General features: G+C 37.8%; 1 protein-coding gene across 3 annotated transcripts in view; it reads left to right on the top strand.

The window, feature by feature from the left end:
• The window catches only part of MLLT3 (MLLT3 super elongation complex subunit), a 261682-nt gene that overhangs the window by 124956 nt on the left and 113271 nt on the right, over positions 1–23455 (top strand). The gene's annotated exons all lie outside the window — the stretch shown is intronic.

Genomic DNA, 23455 nt, shown 5'->3' with positions numbered 1-23455 from the left:
TTAGAACTGGCAACTAATTTGAAAAAGTTTTGGATTTGTTTGGGGTGGGGACAGAGAATCACCTATTTCCCATCTTGTAAAAAGAAATAAGCTATAGGGAAAAAAGACAGCTAGTCTGCTCTGGTTGTAAAGAGAGGCCAACAGTAGTAACAACATAAAAAGCATGTTGTGGTGACCCCCCAACCATAAAATTATTTTTTGTCGCTACTTCATAACTATAATTTTGCTACTGTTATGAATCGTCATGTAAATATCTGATATGCAGGATGTATTTTCATTGTTACAAATTGAACACAAAGCATTGTGATTAATCACAAAAACAATATGTAATTATATATGCGTTTTCCAATGGTCTTAGGCGACCCCTGTGAAAGGGTCGTTCGACCCCCAAAGGGGTTTCGACCCACAGGTTGAGAACCACTGTATTAGAGTATACTTCTAGTGCTTAAAAGGCACCTTTCACAGTAATTGCCTTGGGGCACAAGTACGAAGTTAAAAACTATCATTAGAAACCTAAAAGCATCAGCAACATCTGCCCCCCCCCCCCCCAAATAATACAGCCAGCAGCATTATGTCATATTAGAACAGTGGTTCTCAACTTTCCTAATGCTGCGATCCTTTAATACAGTTCCTCATGTGTGGTGACCCCCCAATTTCATTGTTAAAAATTGAACATATTTAAAACATAGTGATTAATCACAAAAACAATATGTAATTATATATGTATTTTTCCGATGGTCTTAGGCAACCCCTGTGAAAGGGTCGTTTGACCCCCAAAGGGGTTGCGACCCACAGGTTGAGAACTGCTGTATTAGAACATTAAACTTATAAAGGAAACTATTTTAAGCAGTTCCTTCGAATTATCCGTCCCCCTCAGTAATGAAAGGGCTCATGTTAGGAACAACAGGAGGGAATGGATTCAGGCCCCGCCAGATGAGGGCAGACCAGGATCTCTTTAATTGAGAGCTTTCCAATCCCAGCTGTCACCGGGTCCTGTCAGTCTCCCTCTTCAGAGTCTCTCAAGTTCATCCCCACAGCTGCTGTTCTACTCCAAGCCCTCTAAGGAGCACTCTGTTCTGAGTTCCTGGAGAGGGAACTTCGCCTCTGCTGAAGCCAGCCCCTCCTCCTTTCTCTCCTCCTTCCTCTCCTCTCCTCCTCCCCTCCAGGTGCCTTCACAGTCATGGCCTCATTTCTAAATACAACTAGACTGTGAAGTAAGGAGTATTCCCTGGTTACACATGAGGAGAGCTGAGAGGTTAAAATGACTCGCCCCAGGTCATAGCTATTAAGTGGTGGATTTAATTTGAAACCAGGTCATCGTATTCCCAGTCCTGTGCTCTTTTCACCTTGCCGTAGCTGTGTCTGCCATCTTCACGGCAGTGATCATTTGCAGAGGAAGAGAAGCTGTTTGAGGTCATCTTTGAACCTAGATTTCAGGGTTTTAATAAGACCACGATCAATAGTTTGAGCTCTCCCTTGGCAGGGTGCACTGGCCACTCCACCGTTCACCAGCCATGACTCTGGGTTACATTTCTGGCTTACGTTCACGAGGTACAGCAGTCAGTCAGTATATGGCTATCGTGCACCTGTCCTGTGCTAGATGTTATGCTTGGCACCGGGGTACAGTGCTGAACAAAATAGAGCAACTCTTTTCACATAACGGACATCCCCACTTCTCTGTGCTCCTGTTCAGTGAGAGCCAGCACTGTTTATAGAGCTCTATGGACATTGCAAAGCACATCATGTTAACTTCAGTGCACATATCAGAGAGGAGACTGTGGAAACATAGGAGCAAAATGCTGCTCCCTAGCACAGTGATCACCAGTAAAACAAGAATCTGAGATCGTTGATGGGCCTGGTGCAAAGGACCTCATCCCTTATCATCCCTACACTCAGCTCTGGGGCAGGGCCTAGCAGGGGTCCTCAAACTTTTTAAACAGGGGGCCAGTTCACTGTCCCTCAGACCGTTGGAGGGCCGGACTATAGTTAAAAAAAAAAACTATGAACAAATTCCTATGCACACTGCACATATCTTATTTTGAAGTAAAAACAAAACAAAACGGGAACAAATACAATACTTGTATTTGCATGTGTCCCTAGGGCAGTGATGGCGAACCTTTTGAGCTCGGCGTGTCAGCATTTTGAAAAACCCTAACTTAACTCTGGTGCCGTGTCACATATAGAAATTTTTTGATATTTGCAACCATAGTAAAACAAAGAGTTATATTTTTGATATTTATTTTATATATTTAAATGCCATTTAACAAAGAAAAATCAGCCAAAAAAATGAGTTTGCATGTCACCTCTGACACGCGTGTCATAGGTTCGCCATCACTGGCCTAGGGGATCTCCCATTTGAAGGAAGCTGTGTTTTTCTTGCTCTGGCCCAAAGAGTGATTGTACTTCTTACTTTGGCAGTTATAAATAGGGGATGAAGTTGGCAAAGGCGGGGACAGCACTTCTCTGCATCCCCCCTCCCCAAAGAAATCCTAAATACTTACATGTTTTACTGGTTAGTAATCTGCAAAACATACAGTTATAGAAAACATCCCTTTCTCTTTAGGATTTTTTTTTTTTTTTTTTTGCTTTTACATCCTGTGATCATCTCATTTTAGGGAAATTTAGTGAAAGTGAGCGTGCAAAACACAACTCATACCATTTGGATAGTTAAGCTCAGTGTCTTATCAGAATAGGACTGTGCAATTTGAATAGACACTGGTTCCACCCATTTTATAGAAGAAACTGAGTCCCAGGGAGAAGTCAGGTGACACTATCTGGGCCTAGATCCAGGCCTCATGAATCCCAGAGCAGATTGGGGAGGAGAGATTTACTGATATTTTTTCTGTCCAGTATTGTCATCCTTCTGGTCAACAGAAAAATATGCTCACATAAAGGTGATAGGTTAATGGTTAGTTTTAGTTTTGTGTTTTTTTTTAAAATACGTTTTTTATTGATTTTAGAGAGAGGAAGAGAGAGGAAGAGATAGAAACATTGATGAGAGAGAAACATCGATTGGTTGCCTCCTGCACACCCCCTACTGAGGACTGAGCCTGAAACATGGGCATGTGCCCTGACTGGGAATCGATCCAGTGACCATTAGGTTCATAGGTTGATGCTTGATCACTGAGCCACACTGGGCTGGCAGCTTTAGTTTTGAGTGGCAAAGTTTGTTTCACTTCTGGGGGTCTACTTTAAAAGATTTTTCATGGGGAATGTGAGTGAGTCTGCATCAGCGTTTACTAGCCAAATGCCATTGTAAACCAGAGACTTACTGTTTCCCTCTTCTCAGGAAAATACTAGAAATGAATGAATAAATAAATAAATACACACACACATGCATACATACATAAAATACTAAAAAAAAAAAAAAGAAAAAAAGACCATAAGCAACTTGTCGAGTTTATTGCTTTAAAAAGAAAAAAAAATCCCTTGTAATTTTTTATCATGACTGATGAAACAAATCTTGAAGTCAACACATTAGACTTTTTTATTTTTGTTCCAGTGTTCTCCTGGCAAATAGAAGACTTTAATAAGAAAGGAACCCATGGTTCCAAAACAAATAGGGTCTAAGTCCAAGACATCTAAAGCTTGTGTGGAATCCCTCCGGCATTTATCCCACTGGGGCTTAGGGAAGGGAGAAGACAAAAGTCCATATCCCTGTTCTAGGCAGAGTTGGTTCAATTAAAGGTGAAACTGTCTGTCAAACTGTTTATAGCATGTTTATAGCATAACGGAAAAACAAAAGACTATAGGTTTTGAAGCCTAGCCTTTATTCACACATAGTAAAGACTTTTGTTGTGCTTTAAAGGATAGATTCCTTAACATACTCGACAGTAATTGAGAGTTTAATCCATGATATTTTAGCCAATTGAACTTTTATTATATTTATTATTGAAAATTTATGTTTCATGTTGAGAAATCAATGAAATAGTCTTTAGAATGGAGATGCCATTTATACTTAGATGGATATACTAGTAGAGGGGCCTCAAGATAAGATATTGTCTTAGAATGTAAAACATGTTTTATTTTAAATGCCTAGAAGATTGGGTTTCATTGGCTTTTCCAAGGAATTTCAACCAGGTGTGATATGATTAATAAAGTTTCCAGGATAGTTTTGTAAACTTTTATTTAATTTTTGGTGTATAATTATGTACTACCATTTACTCTGACATCTATTCCTCTATGGTTTTTGAATTAAGGTACCATTACTTCTTTGTTTTAAGGATATAAATTCTGTGCTATTTCACAAGTGACTGCTGTAACTGATATTTGCATAATATAATAAATGAGGAACGTGTGGGTGAGGCATGCTGAAGTCTATGCAGAAACTTTGCTAGATGACATATTTGACTCTGGGAAATATTTAGAAAAAAAATGAAGTTGCTGTCTCAGGGACTGTTTGACAGTATTTCTCTGATTTGGGTCTCTCTAATTTGTTTAGGAAACAAACTCAGTGACTTGCCTCTTCAGCAGAGGCGCTCGTAGAGATGATGGCACCAGATCAAACGCTCGGTTTTGTAAGCTTTATTTTTCATAAGGCATTTTATCCAGATAAGCCTTCCCAAAGAAAAGCATTAATATTGGCAAGGTCATTTTCTAACTGTTTTTAGATTAAGTAGATTTGGAATAATTGGGAAAATTATTAGGTAGCATTCTCATATTTCACATTTAGAAAAATATGCATTAATAAAATGTGTAGTTTGTTGTAGTAGGACAGTTTTGTTGCTAACTGAAATAACACCCTGACTGACAGCTTTACTGTATGCCATCCTCAACCCATTAAAATAAAATATCTGTATTTTGGAGGATGACTCAACTTTGGGAGGGCAGTTGTCCCCATGTTTAGAGTATGGTCCATTCCTGGAAAAGGTTGGTAATGTATATCAAAGTAATGTAAGTCAAATGTGATTTTTCCATAAAACCAAATGTAAAAATTGGGGGCTTCATTCCTGACCCAGTTTTTTTAAACAAATGAGCTAAGCACCATTCGTAATCAGCTATAAATGATAGACTTCTGATCCTGTCTTTAATATAAGCATGACTCTTTTCAATATAGTAGCCTAATAATAGCAAGTTATATGAAACTGTTTAATATGTTAACATAGTCTTATTTCCTTTAACTGCAGGTGATTTGGGCCTTATTTTTAATGCAACAGATCAGACTTTGAAATTAACCCATAAAGTTAATAAAATTCAGGATGGCTTCAAGGAAGGGAGATTTGATGGGTATCTGTGAAAACTTGTTAAGACTTAGGGGTATGCGATGATGTGCCTTCTTTAGGTAAATTGTTGAGGGATATCTGTGTAGCTGCTCTCTTTTACATTATAAAAATCTGTTGTAGAAAGCATAGCAATTAACAATCAAGTGGTTGGCATTTCTGCTGTGTTTAGAAAATTTCTGTGCTCCCATCAGCGCCAAAAAACTTCACCTTGAGCCTTAAGGTTGTATAAATTATGCAGACCTTTAAAATGCATGAATCAACTCTTAAAGCAATGGATTTTCCATTATTTCTTTTTCTTTTCTCTTGCCATTGCTTTATAATGTCAAGTAGCCGCAAAGCTTTGGCTTGATGAGTGGCCGTTATAATAGCCTCATAGTCCTTTGGTGAATCATTAGAATTAATTTAGTCTAGTTCAGCCATGAGTCTTGGATATTGACTTATGACAATAAAGCCCTTCGTTGGGGTAGAACACTATTTTTTTTTTCACCAATCAATCATTAAAAATATGCAAAAAGTCCTGAAGAGATTTTGAATAGAAATATTTAGAGCATATTCTTGCAAATAAATATGTTTATTTTATGGATAGTGCCTTCAGAAATAGGTTACAAACTATGGGAGAAAATGGCTGTTATTAAATTATAGTCATAGGACATTTCTTGGCTTTTTTTCCTCCTCTTTGGTCTAACTGCATGTAGGGCACTATATCTTTGAGCTAACCGCTAGATCAGAAGTGGGCTATATGTTGAATTAAATAAAATTAGGATGGGATTGAAACTAAGATGTGTTCAAGTTCTCAACTGAATGAAGGCAGAGGCTTTTGGGGGTGTAGACTGAGGCTTGTAGTATACGGGTGAGGGGATTCATGTACAGGAGCAGACTGACAAGATAGGATAGGTCCATTTATAAACAATACCCTGAAAGTAATTAACTTAGTATAATGAATATTGATTATGGGTCAGCTAGTCATTGAAAAGGAAAGTACTCACAGCTGCATTTGGGCATTTATTTCTACCCCAACTTCATTTTCAGGGTGTACTAGTCTTCTAAATTTAGCTAGCATTTAGATGATAACAAATGCAAACTCCTTACAACTACTCCAAACCCCACCCTCTAATATACTCAACTCATTTATTTATTTAAGTAGGTTACTATAAAAGTTTCTGTATGGTTGTAAACTGGTTACTGAAGAAACTTTTGTTCCAAATCAGCCAATAATTAAAGAGTAATAGAAATGATATATTGCAATTTTAGGAGCCTTGAGACAGAAAAAGATACTCCCAGTCGACACTTGCAAATGAGAAGCAGCTGCAGCAAGGTCAGAGTCCCCGTGTGTCAAGGGACTGGCTATTTTATCATCAGTAAAGGGAGTCAACTTTATTCCATGTCTCTAGGCGTTTGACACTTCTATTGGGCATCATCTCTAGCCTTCTAGGAACAGACATCCACCAAGAGTGTGGTATAATAAATTCTATTTGTGCAATGACTAGAAAGTACAGTAGTAATCTGCAAGTTGCACAATAATTATTTATGTACTGTGCTTCATTGTTGTATGTGGGCCAGGCTTTGAGTCTGTTACTGTTAAATAGCCTGCAGCTACTTTGCACTTCGAGTTTATTAGCACAATTAGGATTTTTGTTGTCTTTTGCCTTTTTCTTTTAGGATTATTGTTTTTGTAGCAGTGACATTATGAGATTACTATGTTCTTGACATTACTTATGGGAAAAGTTTGTGTATTATCTGGCGGATTAAGCTTGAATTTTGGACCCAGTCCTACTCCTTACTAACCAATGAAAAAGCATCGGTTCATAAGGAATAGGCAGTTGTGTAGCCTCTGATGTTTAGAAAGTTTCTTCTGTGACCATGAGCAGTAAAATAGACATACCTCTTGGTGTTATTTTCACGTTAAGAATCAAAAGCTGACAGACTCTGGAGCATTTTGTTATTCTTTCTGTTTCTTTTTAAAAAATTACAGTTGGTAAAAATGAATGTTGTAACAATTTTGGAAGGAAATTTTAGGGGATGACTGTACACAGTCATTTCAAAAATAGTGATGTTTTAGAAAGTGGTATGATTTATGGGGTAAAGGAAGTAACTTTACTCAGTGGTTGAGGGAAAAACAGCTGTGTAACTGAATAAGTGAGAAAAAGTGATTCACAGAGGGAGAGAGCGCCTCTCTGCTTTGCCAGAGCAGTGGCTCTCTCCCTTGAGCAGGCATTACAATCTTCTGGAAGTTTTAGGATAACCGATCCCCGGGGCCTACTCCAAAGTTTCTGATTCAGGAGGTCTGGGTGGGGACTCAGAATGGTCAGTTCTCATAAGTTTCTCAGGTGATGCTGATCTTGTGATCTAGAGACCACTAAGTGTAATGAAACCAATAGGGTCTTAGCTAAGATTTTTTTTTCTAAGTATAGTATTAGCAACTGCAGAAAAGGAAAATAATTGAAGTTTGTTAGTGAGGGTGACTGACTCTTGATTGACTAGGAGAGGATTGAATTGTAATTAAATTGCTGAACTAATATGATAGTGTTTGGAACAGTATATTTCTAAATTTGGTTTACTTGGTATTTGTATTACAGTTTATAGCTTATAAAAGCCCCCCCACCCCCCACCTTTTTTTTTTTTTTAAACAAGAACGGCTGTATTAAAAAACATTCATGTGCTTACGTGTATGGTTGGTTTAAACCATCCTGAAGTTTGTTCTATCCTGAATGTTTATTGCTACTAGAGACTTGGTACTTCATTTAATGCTGCAACCTAGGGATGGGGAATGACAGTTTACCTGAAATTCTTGATTGGGATCTAAAGTGCCTGTGTAGAAAATACCTATGATTTTTTTTTTAAGACAAGTCCCTATTTTATTCATGCTTGCATTCTTAGTCCTGGTGTGTAATAATTGTGCAGTGCTTTTGAAAAGGAGTAAATAAATGACCAGCAACACACTTGTTGGAAATAATTAGGTAGTAGTGTGATGGTGGGCACCATCCCAGAAAATTAACCTGCCCCAAGAAATCCACTGTGACTTGAAAAATGTGCATAATTAGCTTATTAATATACTTGTTGTTATCTCAATAAATTTAAGGCAAATAAAAACCTTAATAGAATTAAATAATATTGGGGTTTTTAACAGCAAAACAAATTTCTAGGAATACATATATTGATAGCCACAACCCGTTATCTAAATGAAGCCAGGACTAAAGCAATGGAGAGGAAACAGAAGCATCAGACTGATAAAATGTGAAGTTGAAGTAAACCATACTTACAAAAGAATTAAATGCCCAAATTTATTAATTTTATCTTAATAGCTTAGCAGAATTATGTTATCCTTATCTAATTTTTTTAAGGTCTTCACTTTCCTTTGCTACATTGGTGGTGAGGGCATAATATTCACATCCTTTTAGAGTCCCAGACCCATAAAATGGTGGGAACTGTGTTTAATTTCTTTCCTTTTCTTTTCCTTTCTTTTTTCTTTTCTTTTCTTTTCTTTTCTTTTCTTTTCTTTTCTTTTCTTTTCTTTTCTTTTCTTTTCTTTTCTTTTCTTTTCTCTTCTCTTCTCTTCTCTTCTCTTCTCTTCTCTTCTCTTCTTTTCTTTTTTTTTGAGTTCTGGCTAGGAAAGAATTCAGAGCCAAGACCCAAACTGTAAGAGGACATTTATTTATTTATAAAATCACAGAGATATTTATAGAGGTAAAGACGGGCCCTTGGAACTTGGGAATGAAGAAGCTAATGGTGGTGGGGAGGTAGGGAAAGGAAAAGGCAAACGGGGGCGGGGGGTGGGGGGGTGGGCATGCTTCCAGGAGGAAAAGCACTGGGAACTGGTCTTAAGGACAGAGACTATGTTTGAATATCTCTTAACACCTAACTCTTGGGCAGTCAAAAATTTTGGCTAAATGGCACCTTCTCTTTGACCCCGTTTAATGGAGTATGGATAACTGTTGGCAAAACAGTCATGTGAGAAGATTAATGTTTGGTAAAAATTTAGCAGTTACAAAATAATTTTCTCATAACCTACCTAACATATTACGTTGGATCTGCACAGTGATGCTTTTAGTTATTTTATGGATAGAAGAATCTGAGGTAGAAAGGAATTATGTAACTTGTCAGAGCTGGGCAGTGAACACAGATTTGCTGGTTCTAAATCTGGCTCTCCGTAAAATTCAATTATTAATGTATTGTGTGTTTTTTTATATATATGTAGGAAAAGGTATATGGTGGAAGGCACACATGGGTGTGAGACCTTTATCTATCTCATTTCTCCTTGACTTTCCAACTATTTTAAATTTCAGAAACCTTACTCTGTTCTTGAATTCATTCAGCGTCACATTATTGTTTTAAGCTTTTTTACTTTTAGTATACAAGTAATAATTTTTGTTTTGTAAAATAATGAGAAGATACAAATAAGCAAAAAAGAGAAAGTACTTTTTATTCAAGCATCCAACACAGAGAGCTGGGCATAGAAGCCATTAATAAATATCTATTGATTGAATGCCAGGAATTAGCTCCCTGACCTCTCAGTAAATTGCTTAAGTTGTCATATGCCATCTGTAAAAAGGGGTGGCTGGCAGGGCTACTTAGGCTACTTATTTCCTTATATTATGGATTTATGTGACATCAGCAATCTTTCAGGGACTTGGTGAAAGGTATTAAATAAATCATACCTATTATCTATAAAGAAGAAATTATTTGAAATTTGCCGTCTTTAAACATTTTACTGCTCTTTGTCATAAAGAGTAAAAAATTATTTATTTGCAAGTATGATATGTGTTTATTTGGGGGTGGGCGTGTATTTGAGAGTAAATGCATTTATTTATAAATAAATAATCATTATAAAATATTAAAAACTTCTTCCTGTGGTATTTCAAGTTCTGTTGTATAGTTTCTACCCACCGTGACCCAAAATTACAGGCAGATGAATTTAGAATTTATCTACCAGCATTTATTCATGAAAATAGAATAACAACTAAAAGGAATTAATAAGTAGAAAAAGCTTATTTGATTTCTTGGTGGTCTGCCTGGGTAATTGGTGTGGGCATGTGTGTATTAATTCATGTGCTTTAGTTAGTTCATTAGGTGATATCATTGTCATTGTCCAAAAATGTGACTATTTGGAAGAGAAACTAAATTAGATAGTGGGTTTTCAATATAGCATATGATACCACACGAGGAGAATCTATATATATAAAGGCCTAAGCAACCAAACGAACAAACGACCGAACGACCGCCTCCCACAGCCGGCCAACCTCCCATGGTCCCTCCCCCAGCCTGCTGGGTGGTCAGTGCGCTCCCACAGCCAACCTCCTGTGGCCGACCAACCTCTGGCAATCCCTCCGCCCCCTCTGGCTGGCCGGTGATTGGGGCAGGCCAGCTGGCCCACCTCCCGTGGTTCCTCCTCCCCCACTCCCCAGCGGGCCAACCTCCCGCAGTCCCCTTGCCCACTCTGGCCTGCCCCGAATGACCTCGGGGTGAGAGACGACCCTGATCGGCTCTGATCACTGGCCAGACCGAGGGACCCCACCTGTGCACAAAGTTATCACCGGGTCTCTAGTATTTTTATAAAACACAAGTGTATCTCTTGTTCTCCGATAATATTTTTTAAATCCTTACCTGAGGATATATTTAAAAGAGAAAAAGGGAGAAAGAGAGAAAAACATTGGTCTGAGAGAGAAACATCAATTGGTTGCCTCTAATATGGGGTGCCCTGACCAGGGATTGAACCCACCACCTGACTGGAAATCAAACCCACAGCCTTTTGGGGTATGGGACGATGCTCCAACCAACTGAGCCACCTGGCCAGGGCATTCTATGATAAATTTAAATAAACCAGACTTTCTCTAGATGGGATTACTATGCCTCTAAAATATTTACTATCATGATAAACAACTTTTCCTTTTTCCTATTACTTTAGCACTGTTTTATACTTCTCAAATTTTCTTATAGCTGAGTTTGTATTTCCATTCTGTAGGTGGTATGTGTACATAGAGAGAAATATGTTCATCCATTTAGTTAAATCCCCCATTAGAAGGTTTGGGACTGATGACTGGAAATTCAAGTCAACAGACAAAAAGGTGCTCTGGAAGCATAAATTACTGGTTATTCCTCGCAAGTTTTTTCTTTTTATAGAAATGAATTGGGTTATAGTAGAATTCTGTAAAATATTAACTGAAAGGCTCAGCAAAATTTGTATTTATGTTAATATTTGATATTTAATAAATCTAGGATTAATTTTTAATATGGTATAAAAATAGGATTTTAATGTGTAATTTTGCACTTAAGGCCCAATAGTTTCATAATAGGAGTGGTTCCCTGTAAACGTTATTTTGAGAATTAACTCACCTTCATTCAATTTATAATTTATCTTTTGGGACTGATTTAGTGAAAGTTACTGTGGTCATACTTTAAGAGGAGAAATTTTTCTTCTGATTTACACTGAATGAGCGAGCATTAGCTAGCTCCTCAAGTTAGGGTCTTAATTATTCTCTTGTTTGACCTTTGCCTGTAACATTTGGTTTGAGTTGTGTTCTCTTTGACTTTAAGATTCAGCCACTGGCAGGAGCCTTATTTAATCTTCCTATTGAGCTGTTTCATCTTCTTGAATAGGGCATAAACCTATTCATCAGCCTACCTTTCACACGGGCATACTATTCTGGAATACTATTAAGATGGAGTGCATTGTGGCAGGGTGCATTCTATTTAAAAAGCAATGTAATATGTTTCAATGTGATTAAGAACAAGAGTGCTACAAGTGCAATGTGTAGTAAAATCATAACACTCAGGGCTTTTTACATAATGTGCTCTGCCTAATGTGCAAACAGTTGACTTAATATTTTACATTAGCTTTTAAAAAGCATGGTGTTTCTCATAAGTGCTGGCAGTATGTTCTGATGTTTCATTCCTTAATACTGGAGTTGATACGCTACTCTAACTAAATTATATCAAGTTCCTGAGGAATCACATTTCTAGTTTGATTTATACATATAAAACAGGGTCTTATTCAGTAGATTTAATCTGACTTCATAATCAGAATGAAAATAAAAATCTAATTTATAGGATTCTTTTTGTACAGACAGCCTCTATTAATGAACTTTAGTATTCATTTATTTACCGGTCTAATAAAAATGAAATTCTCTAAGAAAAAGCCTTTATCAGGGAACATTTAAAAAATTCAGCTGAGATTCAGAATCTTTGTTTCTGTTTTGCTTTTGTTTGTTTTGTCCCAATTTCCTGATTGTGTGTAGCAGATATGGTATTTAGCTGATAGATGTTTTATGCCCAAATGAAGATATAAAAAGCAAAATGCATTTGTCTTCAAGTTGGCAGTAGCACATAAGATTCGTCTTTGGAATGACAGAATGTTAGGTTTGAAGCAGCCTCTGAAGAGGAGCAGAGGCCGGCTCCTCCTATGACAGAGGAGGTCTGGGGTGAGTGCTTGGAGGGACTCGCCGAAGGTCAGATGGTGCTTTTGTGGTAGAAATGGAGCCAGAGCCATGTCTCTTGATTCCTTGATAATTTTTCAGTTGCTGCACCACAGGACTCAAATTCAGATTACATTTCTATTTTCTACTTGTTTGTTTTATTGCAGCATTTCAGTGTCATTGCTTTGTAATACATAACCTTGGAAGCTTAATTTGCTTCCTTTGCATAATATATGCTAATTTGGGCTTTATGAGTCCGAAGGTAGGCTAAGAGTGTGGACCAACTGCTAGTACTGTTAGTGATGGAGTGAGGCAAAAGAATTCCTCAAAGTGAAGAATATTTTCTTCTTTCATACATCCCTGTCAGGAAGCTATAAGGCCAAGTCCTGTTCAGTAGCTCAGTTAGAGCGTCCTCCTCATATGCCAAGGTTTTGGGTTTGATCCCTGGTCAGGGCACATACAACAAACAACAGATGAGTGAATGGATAAATGGAATAACAAATCAGTCTCTCTCTCTCTCTCTCTCTCTCTCTCTCTCTCTTCTCTCTCTTTTCCCCCCTCTCTCCCCCCTCCCCCCCTCTCTAATTCAATAAATAAATTAAAAAGAAAAAAATATGTAAGGCCCAAAATAAAATCTAAGAATGTTTAATTGAACTGATTGTAAATATTTGGATTTAAAATGTTCTTTTAAAAAGATATTTGGGAAAGTACAAAGTAAATTCTGTGATGTTTATTTGTATTTGACTACTGTTAGATAACTGGATGATTTCTACTTTCTAGAAAGCTTTTTAAAGCTTTATGGGGATTGTCTCATTTATGCCTTTAGTGTGGATGATCTCTTAAAGCTTCACGGACCTGTATACTTGTACATAATAGCATTATCTCCATTTTAGAATAAAGAACAGAGCATATATGCGAGTGTCCAAGGGGTATCTGAACTGTGCAGGGGATTCTTCTCCAGAGCTCTGGCCACTAGCTCTTCTGCCCCACATCACACAGCTTCCTCTGTCACAAAATGCTGCTTGTTACTAAATTAACGTTTTCAGCAGTCCCTTGATTTAAATTAGCAAGGCCTGTTACAGTCCTTACACTACACTTCAGCAGTATGCTGGGGAATCCTCAATGCTTATGTTTTGGGTACAGTAATAATTTGTGGTAACATCTTAACCTTTAACCTCATTTTTCCTTCTCTTTCTTCATATCCTGTCTCAACATTTCTGCACTTTCCATTCTCTCTCCTTGGTTTATTTGGAGCAGCAGTCAGTGTGCCCAGGCATTGCTTAGCTACCTTTGTTCTTATTCTCACAAGAGCAATTCTCTATTATTCCCAAATAAGTATAAAACCACTAGTCTTGGCACTTAAATTCTTTACTAATGTCCTATTTTTTATCTCCCTCAGAGAAAATTTGTTTCCTTAGTATCTCATAAAGAAATACCTAATTCAGTTACCCATCAGTGGAATGTTTCTCATATACTCTAGCCTGTACTATAATCTTCTCCTAAGCTCTTTCTGGAATCATTACTCCTCATTACATATTTTTTCTTTCTCCTTTGGGCGACGTCATACCTGCTTTCTTTAAACAGGTTTTGTTCCCTAAGTTCCATTTTGTGAGTTCCCACCTATAATATTGACTATTACAGTTTTTGCATTTGTTCTGATTTTTCTTTCATTTATATTTGTGCTGCTTCCCCCTATGAAGTAATTCCTGGAATTCAGAGTTCCTGAGAAGTACCATGAAATTAGCACTGCATTTGGTAATCAGAAGGTATTTTGTAAAAATTGACCTCTGTCTCTATTTAGCCAGAAGCTGCATGCCAGAGCTGCAAATCTGAGAAATTGATGTAACTCACTTTTACGGGCAGGACAAGGAGGAAACAGATCATTACTATATTTAGCAGGAGCAAGCAAAAAATTATACTCTGTAAAAGCAGATTTACTTTAATGATATAGGTAAAATTTTATAACATCCTTGTGAACAGTGGTTTCAGATTTTATTTGAGCAGTGGCTTACTTTATTTCCCCACATAATTCTAAGGGGCCTTAATCCATTGTTTGGGGGCAAACACCCTATTGCTTTGATAAAAGCAATACAGACTGCCTCCATGGCTAACACACACTGCAGGGGGGTAGGGTTTCCTGAAACCCAGTGTGAAAACCCATGCTTTCGAAGGGTGGGGATACAGGATTTTCTCTGGTTTATTTGAGAAGATTGAGAGGTTGTCAGGCTAAACAGGAACCACATTCCTGTATGACTATGTGTAAACAGTTGCCCTCATATTAGTGTCACCCTCATTCTGTCTTCATTTGTAACATCTAATGGAGCTTAAATCAATTAGGAGACTTAGGAGAGCCTATCTCTGTGCCAAGTGCTAAACAGAAAAATAAAGCAGAGTCCAAACGATGCTGAAAAGAAAGCTTGTTCTAACCCTTCCTCTAGAGTTCGAACAGTCTGATTACTTCCCTGGAAGCATTTGTTTTTCCTCCTGAAAATGGAATAAAGCAAAAACTGAGAAGGGAAAAAACGGACCCTTGACTCATTTTGGATCCTTATCTTTTGGTGTTTTCTGTGAAGTTAGGTTGTGGCGAACTCAGGCTGTTGTATCTTTCAAAAAAAATGGGAAATGGGTCTGCTCTTTGATGTATTATATTTGATTATTTTACAACTCATCGCCACTTGTATCATCCTAATGCAGTTGATATCTCTCTTGTGTATAAAACCATTTCATTGTCCTCTGCTTAAAGGGCAAGTATTAAAAATGAAATTGTAAGCTATGGAAGAAAGATGGGTGTAACACATTTAAAAGTGGCTCTTATATACTGTGGTCTTATTAAAAGAAAAAATTATTTCAGTTAAAAAATAGCCCTTTAATATGAGTATGTGTTTGAGAAAATTGTAGTTTCTGTATTCTAATATTTTGAATGTCATCACTCTTGTTCTCTTCCTTTCTCTACTGAGCCATGTGATTTTTTTTCCTTGCAGCTCTATTTCCCTCCCCTTGAGCATATAGCTTTGCACTTGTGATCTTTTTTTTTCTCAAATATCACTTAAAGCCACTGATTTTTTTTGTGTGGTTGGTGCTTCTTAGTCCAGACTCCTTCTTCTGTTCGTATTGTGTACAGGAGCTCTAAAATTTCAATGGGCATAATTTTTAAAAAAGTATATCATTTAAAATTAGGTTGTACAGCCCGGCTGGTATGGCTCAGTGGTTGAGCATTGACCTATGAATCAGGAGATCACGGTTCAATTCCCAGTCAGGGCATATGCCCGGGTTGTGGGTTTGATCCCCAGTGTGGGGCATGCAGGAGGCAGCCAATTCAATGATTCTCTCTCATTACTGATGTTTCTCTCTCTCTCCTTCTCCCTTCCTCAATAAAAATATATTCAAATAAAATTAGGTTGTACAATTCCCAAGAATTCTATCTACTTAAAAAAAACCTTCATAATGAAGAATTGTAATGAAGATTTCATAAGCAGATGTATTGCTTTCTTGGGAGTTTGTAGCATTGGGGAGAATTTATGATTTGAGAAGTAAGATTGTGAAATCATAATAGCTAAACCTATGTGGGTGTTAAAAGGTGAATTTACGATGGAAGAGAAGTATAAGGAGGAAATGTTCAGGAGGGAGGAAGTGGCATTCACCTCAATTAGAGAGGAAAAACCAGGTAAGGGGCTGAGCAGCCCTGGAGGCAAATATAAGGACAGGTTTTCTTTAGGTTGTTCACACATCTTCTTCTGTAAGCAAAATAAATAGTGCTTTTCCCATGCCTGGCTTTTTCTCTCTCAGATCTCAGCTTAAATGTCACCTCCTCAGACAGGGAACACTAATCTAAAATAAGAAGGAGTTCCCCAGTCTCCTCACATCAACCTGCTTTATTGTCATCGGGGCATTTCTTGTTCAATACCGCTTTTTTCTCATTGCAGACTAATTACTCAATACTTCCTTTCTCAATATTTTCTGCCATGTGTGTTCTCTTTCTTCTCTCCTCCTCCCCTTCCTTTTCTCCCAACAGTGGACATAAGTTTAATAAGTGCAGATACCAGGTCGGCCGTGTTTATGGCTCTGTCTCTAGTCCCTAGAATAGAATCCGCACTTAGATGATAATATCTCTGGCTGGACTGTCATCTGCTTGAGATCAGGACTCTGTCTTACCTTTGTAGCCCTATGGTTATATAGTGCCTGTTGGGTTGAATGAATTAGGCTACTACCTGAGAAAACAATGAATTTATATGAATGAGAACATAGGTTAATTTTATAAATGAGGATGACATTTCCCTCCTTCTAAATAAAAATCAGCACGGGCCTTAGTGGTAGCTGGACCAATTGTAAAACTTGGGGTAAAACTTCGATGCCTGAGGGCTGTCCCAGGGATTGTTTACTTCTCCTACCTCCAGACACCATGAGGTGATTGTTTTAGGAAGTGGGGCTTTTGAATGACTTTTTATATCTGATAAATAATAAAAGCCATAAAGAGGATCTCTTCCCCCTCCCCATGATCAGCTTTTATTTTTCCTTTTTTAATTTCTTTTTTGAAAATTGAATTTATTGGGGTGACATTGGTCAATAAAATTATAAAGGTTTCAGGCGTCCAATTTTATAATACATCATCTGTATATTGCATTTTGTGTTCGCCACCCCAGGTGAAGTGGTTTTAGCTGTAGTAGCAGACACCGGCATGAAGATGCTCCTCCCAAACACAAGATCCTTTTCCATGTAGCTAATATTGCTTTTCCAGATGGACTTTCTGAAGTATGGTATTCTAAAAAAATATTTTGCCTAAGGTTTTTTAAAAAAAGAAATGATGGTCTTCCTTGAGATAGAAATCTCAAGCTTTCTCCATTTGAATAATTCTCAAGAAAAGAACCAAATCTGTCTCTAGATGGAACTTTCTGTGAAAATACAGATTTTTTTTCTTTCCCATAATATTAGCCTGGAAGTATATTTCCAGTAGGCCGATCACTTGAAGAAATGCCATATATTGAGTTACATCGAGGGAATTTAGGGCAAGTTGGTGTCAGTGTTATCAATTTTAGTGAAAGATGTAAGCTTGAGGATTTATATTTAACATTCCTAACAACTCATAATGTTATATAGTTTTGGGCAATTTATGCGTTTTGTTGGCTCATTTGTTATATGTTCCTTGAAGAAATGATTGTGATGATGGCCTTAATTTAATATCTCAGTTATATTCCCTCAAGTTGAAATGTATTGATTTAACCTCAGCTAGATGGGCTTTGCTTAACTTTAATGATGTAACTCCTCAGAAAAGTGAAAATGTTTGCATATTTTAAAAGTATGTTCCCATTTTTCCCCTCTGGAGAGATAGGCTAGGGATATTCTGAGTCTGTTAGTTAAAAATTCCAAGTTACTGACAAATGAAGTCATTTTTATGTGTCATCATTAAGATTTTTTAGAATGACCAATGTGGAATCTTGAGCTCTTATTCCTATTCTAGTTTTCTGTACCATTTCAAAGTCAATAATCCCTCTTTTATATGTGTAATCCATTTTTACCCACCTGGACCCCCTGAGTAGCGGTAATATGAGGGTCTCTTTATAAGTATAAAGCTCATCCATATTACCTGTTTTTTTCTTCTTCATTATTTTCTGTGTCTCTGCTGATACTGACTAATCCATTATGCTGCTTTACTTTACAATGCCTTCATACTTTTTCCTTGACATCCAGACCTTTGTTCTCAACTGCCAGGCTTGCTCTGTCTCTTCCTTTGAAGCTCATACTAAAGTTATGTTTCATTAATTCAAGTTCATAAATGGGGGCTGGGTTCAGTGGTGAGAAGAGGCTTGAGACACAGCCTCCGCCCTTGGAAAGCACTGAATTAAATTGAGGATGGGCTTAATAGCATATATAAAGGGTGGGACTAAAGTTGGGTTACAGCTGTGAGTATGTGAAACACAGGGTTTATTCTTGTATTATTATTTATTAATTATTGTGCTATTTTCCATACCAACAAGGTAAAAACAATAATAGGACTCAGAAGTTGCCTGATGTTATCTTTAATCCTTTTCCAGGGAATGAGGAAGTGACACAAAGGGAGAAAAACTTTTTTTTGTTTTGTTTAGAAATGGACTAAATAGAAGCAACAATAGAATTTGTGTGTGTGTGTGTGTGTGCACGCACACACGCATGCGCGTGCATGTGCATGCTCATAAAAACAAAAACAAAACCCAACTGTTGATGATTGTTCTTTTCATGTCACAAGTGTAAGGGCTTGGCCATCCATGTTCGGTGACAAGGCAGTGCTCAGATAGCTGGACACTTGCCCTGGACTTCCAAATGCTCACACGGACCAGTTGGGGGCAGAGACATGGACCATGCAGCACCCTCTTTCACTATTCATGGGGGCTGATGTGGTGGCACTAGAGCAGGAAAGAAGGAGTCCAAAATGCTCAAGCTGGAAGGGACATTTGTCATACGGCAGTGGTAATAACCAGTCTATGTATAAAGAGAGTTTGGTGTTTCCTTCCTGAAGGGTCCTACACAGTAAATAAAGTAAAACCAATAATTATCAATGGGCAACTGGGCCAAGTCCTTAACAAAAGTATTCGGATGGACATAAATCATAGTGTCTAAGCAACCACACTGGAGAGAGGTTCTGGAGAGGAGTCTACCAGCTGTTTTCCTAAGGATTAGGGAAAAAAAACCACACCTATTGCCTAATGATATTTTTTAAAGCTTAAATGAGGGTCTTATGGGTCTAGAAGAGTTTCATATTTTCCTCTTTTTTATCTAGTGCTAAGAAATGGGATCTCTTTTTTTCTTTATTGAGTAAGGTATTACATATGTGTCCTTAATCCTCCCAATGCCCCCCCCCTAGTGTCTATGTCCATTGGTTATGCTTATATGCATGCATACAAGTCCTTTAGTTAATCTCTCCCCTTTCCCCCACCCTCCCCTGCCTTCCCTCTGAGGTTTGATGGTCTGATTGATGCTTCTCTGTCTCTGGATCTGTTTTTGTTCATCAGTTTATGTTGTTCGTTATATTCCACAAATGAGTGAGATCATGTGATATTTATCTTTCTCTGATTGACTTATTTCACTTAGCATAATGCTCTCCAGGTCCATCCATGCTGTTGCAAATGATAGGAGTTCCTTCCTTTTTACAGCAGCATAGTATTCCATTTTGTAGATGTACCACAGTTTTTAAATCCACTCATCTGCTGATGGGCACTTAGGCTGTTTCCAAATCTTAGCTATTGTAAATTGTGCTGCTATGTGAGACCTCTTAATGAATATAAATTCATTTATTTTATATGTGATTATTATATAAGCATACATTTATTTATTCATCTAAGAGACACTTATTTCTCTGTATAAAGCACAGCTCATTTTTGAAACTCTTTTCTCTTAAATGAAGAATATTAAAAATCTCAGGTAGTAAGTAAGGATTTGACTTATGCCAGATTAATTTAATCATGACCCTTCCCGTTTTATGTGTTTCAATTTTGTGTACTTTTTCTGCTCAACTTAAAACAATTAAATCCATTAATGGCCGATGCACATATTTAGCATCATACTGCATATTATGCCTATGGCTCTCCATTGTGCCTATTATTTTTGAAAGGCTATTTTAGGGAAAATTACTCATTATGTACAAAAACTTTGGTCTGTTCCTCTCAGGCATGAATTTGGGGTGCTGTGTGTTGTTAGAGCTACATGGTACCTGTGATTTCTTGGACAGAGAGTTTTGAAAATGTCTCCCAGTTAGAGCCTTGGGGTACACGGGTAGTGATGTGTGGAAGGAGAGGAGAAGAGACATGTTATTTATGGCTATATAATGTCTGTTTCAAAATGACATTGGAGATCTTCTGGCCCAATCTGTTAACTCAGTTTCCTAAAATTTGGTATTATCAGAATTAGAACCAGTTAGCATTGGGTATTCAGCTTTCAAGACAAGACTCATCTGTGGCAATGCTTTTTATCGCCTGCACCAGTGTTTTAAGGTTTATGGTGATTATAGAGAGTTTGCAGAAGAATTTCATGGGCTCATATCAACGCTTGGTAGCTTCCAGCAAGCAACGTATTTAGTCATGGTAAATTAGTGAAGGGTGGCATGAATCTTGAAAATATTCAGTTCATCAAACATTTGTTGAGTACCTGTTACTTGACTCAGTGTTAGTGCCCAGAGTTACAAATATGAAGAATGATGGGGCGGTGGACCTCACAGGGCTCTGCCTAGTGGAGGAATCTTAAAGGTGAATGAATGTTACCCACCAGCCTGATAAGGGCAACAAGAGAAGCTCGGAAGAGTTAACCTTTGGGCCGGATTTTGACAGGAAGAAGAGTTTTCAGTGATTTCTACTGAATCAGTTTTCACAGTTTAAAGATTGAATGTTAATCTTACTATCTTATTGTCACCTAAAAAAATTTGAAGGCTTTCCAAAGATGAATATCCCCTCCAATAACTTCTGAAACCTGGCCTTTTATTACATAATTCTTAGGGATTATCTAATTCTTGAATAGCTGAGAGGAAGAATGAGTTGAAGGGTTTTAGATGCTTAGATCTTATAAAGGCAACAGTGTGGTCAGTGACCAAGAAAAGGGATTCTCAATGAGCAATAATCATGTCTCAGATAAACCTAATTATCTATGATACCACCGTTGTGCAAAGGGATTCTTAATGAAGAAGTGTTGTTGAGTGACAGAAGGAGATCCCAAATGTGGTTCTATTAGTTTCAAAATTATGCTTTATGTCTAATGTACTATCCCTACTGGCTAAAATATTTCTTAGTTTTAACTCCTGTTTCTTTTTAAGAACTGGCTTAGAAACTCATATTAATGATTCTGGTTATAAGATACATGAACAAATAAACAAGCAAACTATTCCCCCTAATTTGACTTTCTTCAGTCAGAACTGTAAGTTTGTTTTTGTATTGCTACTGATTGTCTGGCATGTTTATTGTGTATAAAATATTGTTTGCTCCTAATGAAGAACTCAGACATTGTTCATTGTTATTTATGAAAGTATTTCATTTAAAAATAATTGAGGTATGTGTTGGTAAACAGTTTCTTATAATACCAGACTTCTCTGGAATATTAATACATAACATCATTTCCTTTAGAGGGTGGAAAAATCTAACACTTTCAACTATGAGATATGCTCACTAACAGCTGTTTCCTATATTAGGAGCAATTTGCATGCAGAATAGAGAAAATGAATTATACAAAAGGGTGTATAGAGGAACAGCTATAACTTCTGGCATGTACAGCAACCCTCAGAATAAACTTCCTTCAAACGACATTGGCGTGATTAATCCCAACAACCTGGACACTGAAATTGCTGTTCTAAAAAGGGGCTCTGCAGCCCAGAAAGGTTGTGGGTATAATGCTAGCCTTCTAGCTGGGGCGCGGTTGGGGGTGCTCAGTGCATTTAGTAGCATTACCCCCACCCTCAGTGTTCAGGGTATTTGAATATTCATGACAGGTTGGCAGGTGGTCAGTGGGTGAAGGACCAAGTCACTCTTGTGCTTTTTCATATTTTATTAGAGAAACTTGTAAGGTCAGGTGAGATCCCTCATTCCTGATTAACTTCTGATGTCAGTTTGGAGAATTGGTTCTAAGGTGGACTAAAGGAGACAGCCAAATGTTAAAATCCTGTCTTCAGCATACCTCTTTGTAACCACATTTGTCCTTGTGGAATGCCTAACCTGTTTTCATGTACATCATCATGGTCGTCGGTAATAAAAATGCCTCACACTTATGTGGTTTTCTTGCATTTTGTAGGCTGTGCTTAGAGATGCATAGATGTTGTATTCCCTTTTAAAGTGAAAGGAAATGGAAGTTGTCTGGAGCATTCTTAGTCCAGGGCTGTGGACCCATCTTCTAATCCAAATCCAGGGCTTTCTACGTGCTGCCTCCTTTCTCTTCTTAGCCGAAAAGGTTACATGTTAGATTTTACAGGTTAGAGTCCCTGCCTCCCTTCAGTCACTACTGAAAACTTTGTGTCCCAGGATCTGTCTGTGCTGTGTCTTTTCCGTACATCATCCTGTTTAATCCCTACACTGTCCAGAAGAGAAACGTGGGGTTCAGAGAATTTGAGTAACTTTGTAGAGCGTGACCTGGCTGGTCCGAGGTGGATCCTGGATGGCCACCCAGGTTTGCCTGGGCCCTTAACACTCTTCATGTTCCTGAGGTAAATATTTCGGTCTCTGAGGAATGAAAGGAAATTACAGATGAAACTCCTGAGTATATCGTAAGAAGGAACTCTGTTGGGTATCGAACCAGTGGTTCAGACGGTTAATGCTTTGGAAGGGTAAAGGGAGAAGAGATGATAGTACTTTGTGGTTTGGAAAGGCCTCGTGAAGAAATTGGAATTTCTTCAAGACCCCAAATGCAGGCTTAACTAGAATGACTCCAGTTGGCTTGCCACTGATTTTGACTTAATGGAAATTTTAGTGGGATGAAATAATATTTAGCTTCTTAGGGTGTGTCTCATTTCCCAAGAGCTTACCTAATAGCCTGCCTTCATAAGAAACACAAAAGCCGTATTGTTTCTCATATATTTGTATGATGAGAATAGATCTTAAGTGTTTGTGTGTATACCAATATTTCAATAAGCATTCATATTTGGGCGAAGTGAGAAATAGTGACTTAATGGGCATCAACAACCTTGGGAGACTGTGGATTTGGGATTTTCGAAGGAAGGAGTGGGTCCTGCCACTTTTAGGCATAGAAATCAGGATATCTCAGAGAAGTGAGGAGTCTAGGGGTGGAGTGATTCACATCAAAGACATAAGTAGTACTTGCGTTAGCACACTTTCACGCTTTGGGCCAGGAGTTTTCCTCAGTTTCCCTAAAGCAGGGCGG

This window comes from Myotis yumanensis, unplaced genomic scaffold, assembly GCF_028538775.1.
Source record: "Myotis yumanensis isolate MYYU_CA2020_CCGP unplaced genomic scaffold, mMyoYum1.0.hap1 SCAF_12, whole genome shotgun sequence".
Classification (NCBI taxonomy): domain Eukaryota; kingdom Metazoa; phylum Chordata; class Mammalia; order Chiroptera; family Vespertilionidae; genus Myotis; species Myotis yumanensis.
The sequence above is the reverse complement of the archived record's forward strand: the minus strand, read 5'-3'. Positions and strand labels throughout refer to the sequence as shown.